Genomic DNA, 7,584 nt, shown 5'->3' with positions numbered 1-7,584 from the left:
TGGAAAGGCTGGCGGTAAGGGGACTTGGGGTGCCCCTGGGGGCCCCTGCACTGCCAATGCACTTGGCATGGGCATTGCAGGGGCCCCCAGGAACAGCCCCATCGCACATTTCACTGCCTGCATTTCGAGCAGTGAAATGTGCGACAGGTACTACTGCACCCGTTGCACATAAGCATTGCCGCTGGCTCTATTACGAGCTGGCAGCAATGTTGATGTGACTTTTCCACTGGGCCAGCGGAAAAGTCGTAATAGGGAGCCAGAACTACTGCCAGGTCTTTGAAGACCGCCGAAGTTGTAATGAGGGCCTAAATGTTTGCTCCATATAGAATACAAATCTAGCTGCATATGGGATACACATGACCCTTGACTAGCCTCTTAGTCAGGGCCATTGCAGTTATGCGGCCACAGGCAATTTTTGCATAAGGATAGATTTGCTGCCTTTGGCACATAATCCATCATCTGCCACATAATCTGCAGATTTAAAACAAATGTTTCTAGTTTAAAAGTTACTAAATATGCTACAATACGTGTTTCTGTGCAGTAAAAGGCCCTTTGCAAAGCTGGACTTGTGACCTTTCTGTTGCTTATTGCTATATTTGGGTGTTGAATTGATACTGAGGTGCATCCAATGCCCAGTTTAAAAAAAGACTAAATAATGAAGTGATATTATTGCAAAATGTGCCCCATTATGTCGCATAATTTGCCTTTTCTTGCCACATAATTTACTCAACCATGCTGCATTATTTGGATCCCTCCTGCTACATAATTCCAGTGGACCTGCTCTCTAACCAGTTCATTAACAGCATTGTCATCGGGTTGGAGCAAGAATGTTTTGCTAATCATGGTTCAAAACTATCACTTTTAATGAATACTCAACTAAAGTATGAAGTGGTAGCATACTGTCATTGCCAATCAGCACATTTGCATTGAAATGACATGCAGTTTTACTGATAAAACTTTATAGTGTACAAACAGTAATGTTTGGAAATTGAGTTTCTGTAAATATTTTTCAATTGGACATCGGCAAGTAAAGTGTTCTGATTTGTTTTGCTCCCATTTAAATCTTTGCATCACACTTCTGAATTACACAATAGTGCATTTGTAATTAACTGATATGTTTAGAAATAGTTGTACTATTTATTGACAAACTATTTAAATGTTGTGCTTTAGAAAAAAAACTGACATCCTACAGCCTTTTATTTCACAGTGATTGTCAGACAGATCACTTTACAAAATCCTCTGTCATAAGAGAAAATAACATAAACACAATTTTTCAGATTAAGTTAAACAGCACTTAGTAAGAAGGCAAGCTATCATTTGACCTCTGTACTTAAACAGTTGACAAGTGTGTCAAGATAAAACAAGATTTAAAGGCATCTTTATTGCTCATTCATTTTCTGAATGAACAGAACACCTGTTCCTTACCAGCTCAAGTTCACTTGCCAGAATGGACCTGTAGGTCCTATAAATAATTCAACCTGATAACATCTCACTTGCCATAGTGAGTGGGAAAGTAGATTTTTCGAAACCTGTGGAGTAATCAGTGAAATCTTCCCAGGTTTGGTTGGGGAGCTTTTGGCTGTCCCTGAATCTCTGGCAATAGTTTTCAGGGGTCAGACCAAATTTGCCAAGTAAAATAGTTTTCATGGAAGTGTATTTGATTTCATCCCCAACCTTTAATGTCAGAAGTGTGTCCCTCCCAAGTGTTGGCATGTGTTTCCACAGACCTCTCCCTCCACCCCCCAGTGCTCCTCAGGAAACCAGTGAACCCTCAGTGCTACTTCATAAACAGAAAACCACTTATTACTGTCATCTCTCATCACATAATTGGGCATCAAATCTTAGGTATACAAGCCCTCTTGTCGCCATCATGTACTGTATGTATGCTGCCACTATTGCTGGGTTCTGTTTGCCTTCCTCTCAGTTCACCTCTTTCAGGCTCCCCTCGTGAGCCAATGTTTCCAAAGCAAGTTTCTCCTCCATTGTTAACTTTGCCATCTGCAGTCTGAATTCTCTATCCTCCCTCCTCTCTATCACTTCCTCTGAGGAGAAGTCCTAGGAAGAGACACTACTCCCGGCCTTTGCAGGAAGCTCCAATTATGGGGTAATTTAATCCCCCCACTGCTACAGGTGGTTCCTCTAAAGGGTCATCCGTCTCTTCATCCTCTCCTGGGGTCACACTCAAAGCAGTACGGATTGCTGCTCAGAACCTCTGAACCTTTTACAGTTCCACCTTCCTGGTGGCACTCTTGGCAGGAAGACTTGCTCCCTTGCAGAAGTCCTTGTGCTGGGCCACAGTATGACACTCCAGGTTGGCCAGCTCAATTCCATTCTTGCAGCTGCAGCTGTAGCTCCTCTAGATAGAAACACTATTTTGGGAAAAAAATAAAACTCCAATCAGAAAGAATTTAAAATTTGAAATTGTCTTGGATGTGGATGGGTAGTGTATACTAAGTTACTTTATGGCACTGCACAAAAACAAGTCCTATCCTCACTGCTGATCACCAATGTTAGAAATTGGGTCTCTAGTTGGCAGAGGTATGCATCCTGTCCAATTAGGAACCGCAATCGTAGTCAGGGTAACTCACAACACACCCTAAATTATGCTCTGCTCACCCTCTGGTAGCTTGTCACAGAGCAGTCAGACTTAACTTAAGAGGCAATGTGCAACACACAAGCAGTAAAACAATGAAGACACCACAGTAGCACTCCACACTAGATTAGAAAAATAAAGTATATTTTTATTAACAAAGCAAGGCCAAAGCAACAAAAAATTGATAAGTAGAAGTCAAGATATTAATTTTTAATCAACAAAGGAAACTGCAGTGCTTAAAAGCAGAAAGCGCCAACCTGGGCTATCTGGTCACACTATGAAAAGTCAAAAGTTCAGGCTGACCATGATGGAGTGCAGGCCGGCTACAAGACCCACGTAGGACCTGATGAGCAAAAGTACCTTGGGCTTTGAGATGTGACGATTCTGATCAGCAGTTTTGGGTCACCGCTGAAAAAAGCAGTGAAGCGATGCGTTGATGTCGATCCAGAGGATGAAGGTGATGCGTCGATCTTGGGCCACGCAGAGGGGGAAATGGGTTGCACAGTCTGCAATGTGGTGCTCTGAGTCTTGCAGCAGCAGCACGCTGTCATCGATGGTGATGCAGTGTCCCTGATCCTCGTAGCAGCGGTGATGTGATAGTGAAGCTTTGATTGTGAAAGCAGTGTGTTGGTTCCAATCTGAGCAACAAGGTTGATGCATGGTTCTTCGCTGGTTCAGCCAGAAACCCCACTTCCAGGGGCCCAGGACTGGGTTGGAATCACTTGGCAGGGCAGGACTCACAGTTTGCAGAGTCCATGGGCTGTTGCAGGATTGTTGGAAGTCTTTTGTGTCCTCGAGACTTCAGAAAAGAGGAGACAAGCCACCAAGCTCTTAGAGTCACTCTGGGTTCATGTGATGCTGGTCCAGACCTTTCACCCAGGCAAAAGACCAGCAGAGGTAGCAGGGCAGCCCAGCAAGGCAACAGTTCAGCAAGGCAAGGATCCAGCAGAGTGGAAGTCTTTTAAGCAGCATACTAGTCCTTCTTCCTGACAGAGTCTTCACAGGTCCAGAAGTATACTGATGTTCTGGTGTCATGGGTCCAAGACTTCTATCCAGTTGTGCCTTTGAAGTGAGGGAGACTTCAAAGAAAGCTTTGAAGTGCGCTAGGTTCACCCTTCCTGCCCTGGCTCCAGATTCACTACAGGGGGGTAATTAGCCATTTGTGTGTGTGCAGGCAAAGCCTATTCAGGTGCAAGTGTGAGGCTGACCCAGTTCTTCCCTCCCATCCTCCAAGGAGATTCATGCAGTCACATCCTGGTTCTCTTTGTGTGTGGCTGTCTAGAGGAAATACAAAAAGCCCAGCTGCTGCCCTGCCCAGACTGACCAAAGACAGACAGAAGGCACAATATGGCTAAAGCAAGTAAATGGCAACTTTTTAAAACTTTTTTCAACTCAAATTGAAAATCCAACTTCACCATGAGCTGTGATTTTAAATTGTGAGTCCAGTGACACCAAACTCGACAAATTTATCTCTTCCAGGTTGTGAATGACACCTACAAGATGCGATAAGGTAATCCCAATGAAAGCCCATGGGAGAGATCGGCCTTGCAGTAGTGAAAAACAACATTGGCAGTTTTTCACTAACAGGACATGTAAAACTTAAAAGTACATGTCCTGCTTTTTAAGTACATTGCACCCTGCCCTCTGGGTTGTTGATAGACTACCTTAGGGGTGACATATCTTTAACTAGCATTTTCAATGCAACAGGTCTTGCATTTTCTTGAGTTAGAGCTATTAGCGTTGTAAAGAAAAAGAAACACAGTGCGATCCCTGTATGTAAAATGCAGTGCGATCGCGCTGCGTGGAAAATAAGCAGATAAAGTAGTCCGGACCCCAGGCTGAAAACATCGAGCCTCGTATGTTTTTAGTAGTTTACCGGTACTGTGTAGGTAAACATCAGAAAAGGCATGACGTATGCATGCCTTTCACAAATGAAAGCAAGGGGATTTTAAAAGGCAAGTCCAAACCAATGTAAGTGACTGACGTGACCTGGGCGTGGTTGGAAGCCCAAGGAGAGGTTACAGAATGAACAGAGCGCTTTGCACTCACCCATAAAAAGGGAAGGTTTAGGTCTGGCAAGAGGTTTATCTTTCCAGGTCAAGGTGGCAGGCTAAGCCAATGTTACCATGTTTAGGGGAGAGAGGATATGCACTTTAGCACTTGATAGTAGTGTTAAAACCAGCAAAAATGAAGTCTGATGGAGGGAGGCAGGCAAAAAGTTGGGGGAAGACCACCCTAAGGCTGTCAGGTCTAACAAGCAACTTGACCTACGGTTTGTTTGGATTAAAACCATTAGGTTTTCTCTAAAGAACAAATAGAGACCTGGTGAATTTGAAGTTGTATACTCGGTAGTAAAAGAATTACCGACTAACAGACCCGTTTAAATTCCTGAAAGAGAGCAGCCATAATCTATAAGCATACGAGTGGGGGCGTTTAGAAGGTAAAGTGCTTTCCAAGCTGAAGAGAGATAATCAAAACAGTGTCCTGTGAATCAGGTCATGTCAGTGCAGATCCTTGCCTGCTCTTCAAGAAAAGTTTGAGTGGGGAGCGTTCTCCGCGGCTTTTCGTGGCCACAGGTGTCAGCGTTTGATGGAGAGGTGAGTGGAGTGGTTGGCGTTAGCCGTGAGGGTTTTGCATAATCGGCTGCTAGTTAGACAGGAGCACACACCTTTGACTACCCGTCGTGACCCGTTACAGAGTAGGGAGTGTCCCTTCATAGGAAGAGTTGGGTGTCTCCGGGAAACAGGATGTCACAGAAAAGTGTGCCCGCTGACTCGGGACCATTAGCCAACTTGCCGTCATCTCCTTTTCCATTACTACTGGGCATATTAAGGGGATATCATGTGCCTGTTTATTGACATTTTGGGCAGCACAGACTTTCGGAGTTTGCATTCACCTTTTAATCACATGGCGCGGGAAGTTTCAGATTACGTTGCCAAACAAACCGTACGTAGACAAAAAAGCCGGTATATTGTGTGATCCGATAACATCTCGAAGGATAGATGTCCCATGGCCGGTTGACAGAATTACACATTGTTATTGCAGACGCATATTCAAGAATTCCTTTCACGACTATTTGGCAGCTATTGGCTAATTCAATCACGATATGGCCAGTGTATCAGACATAAATGGATTGGATTGTGTTCGCTGCGCCTTGGTAAGTAAGTGCCTTTAGTCTCAAAGAACAGATGGTGCCCTGCGCTGCCTGCATTCCTGCACTCTGTCCAGTCAGATAACTTTGTTATACAGCACACGACCATCTGGTGCATGACACCGCCTGTGTCCCGTGCACAATGCCCCGTGGACCCTCTTCAGGGGAGAGGTGAGTTACCAGGGCAACAGTACCATGCGCCGCTCCGGGCCTTGTTCACATCCCGGCCCCGCGCTTGTTTCCTTTCTTTTTTATTGCTATTGTTGTCAAGGCAGCTTTTGCTGCTTGGCTACTCGGAGACTGACCTTGCCCGTGATTATTTCGCCCTGGTTCCAGAAATCATTGTTTACGAGGCTGAGCATTGTTAAAGTTAGTCGTTGTACGGAGATTGACTGAAGCGTCTGTTGTAGCTGATAAGCCAAGTACTTTTAAGAAGCTGTCTCTTACCCATAACCCTCCATTGGCGCTGCAACCCCTTCTTGGTACATGCGTTTAATGGGATCTGGTTTGTGTCGGGATAAGAGAAACACTCGATGTTTAGCAAAGCGCATTGTCATATTGCCAACCAGTGCTTGAAATGGAAACGTAGAAGTGCAGGTACTCCGTGCCAGAATACCTGCTTCCTTCTGAGCAGTACCGGAACTCTCCAATAAAAGTATTACGTTTTTCTTGAGATGTGCAGGTACTCTCCTTCTAAAAGTGCAGTCACTGGTGAGCCAAAGTGGGGTGCCTGTTCTTTAAGTGCTTTTGTTACTATTATTGAGCTCTGCCCTCTGCAAGCAAATCGGAGATTGACAGTAGTCAGGACAATGACAGTACATGTTACCAGTGCTGCATTGGAATTGTTGCCATTTACTTTCTTTATATAATAGGCACTAGCGATGCTCCTTCCGCTTGTGTATCTGTGTTGTATGGCCTTTTCACCTGGAAAGTGTGAAAACATTGCCTTTATCAGTGTTTTTTTGCTTAATGTAGTGTCACTAACAGGACCACTGGAATTATGTGATTCTACATCAGCAACGTATTCTGCATAGTTATGGATTTGTCAAATTTGTATCCATCAGCTGCTGCATATTTGCAGATTCTAACAAAACGAAATGTTATTTCTCACTCAGAATGATCAAAAGTTACTAAAAACACAATGAAATGTACTGCAGGGTTGGGGAAGGCCCTTCACGAATGCTGACGGGTCTTCTTCCAGTTGTCTATTGCTGTATTGTGGTGTTAAATGGGTGCTAACAAAATGCAACCCTTTCCAAGACAGTGTTAACATGTAAAAATAATGAAGCAATTCTAACACAAAACATGGCAAATAATTTGGGGTTTTCTGTCACATAAATTATTCAACCCAGCTACATAGTTCTAGTAGCCCTGGCCATAAGTTAGGACTAAATCAAAGCAGAAAGAAAATATAACAAAACCACTAATAAGATATATACCCTAATTGTATGCTCATTTCACTTACATTTCGTGCTGTTCCAAAATTCTCCACACTGTTTCTGCCTTACAACTGTTTTGTCTCTTAATTATTGTGTGAAAGGAGCTTGTGGTCTTGAGATAGTGTGCATGTTTTAGGTACCCTTTCTGTTTACACGTGCACAGTATTATCAGCCATTCTCCGTGATCTCACCTCACTCCTGTCCCCCAGCACTTTAAGCAATTCAAGGTATTGGTTATAGGTGAAAGTTTCACAATTTGTTGTTGACTGAGACCCTGGAGGTCCAAGTGATTTTTCATTAAGAAAAATAACAGATTGTGGTTTTCTGTTTTTAAATGGGCTTTAGGTGGGCCACAGAGCTATCTTGGGAGGGCCTGCCCCAGCTGGCTCTCCCTCTAGAAC

Source organism: Pleurodeles waltl, chromosome 3_1 (assembly GCF_031143425.1).
Source record: "Pleurodeles waltl isolate 20211129_DDA chromosome 3_1, aPleWal1.hap1.20221129, whole genome shotgun sequence".
Lineage (NCBI taxonomy): Eukaryota > Metazoa > Chordata > Amphibia > Caudata > Salamandridae > Pleurodeles > Pleurodeles waltl.
The sequence above is the reverse complement of the archived record's forward strand: the minus strand, read 5'-3'. Positions refer to the sequence as shown.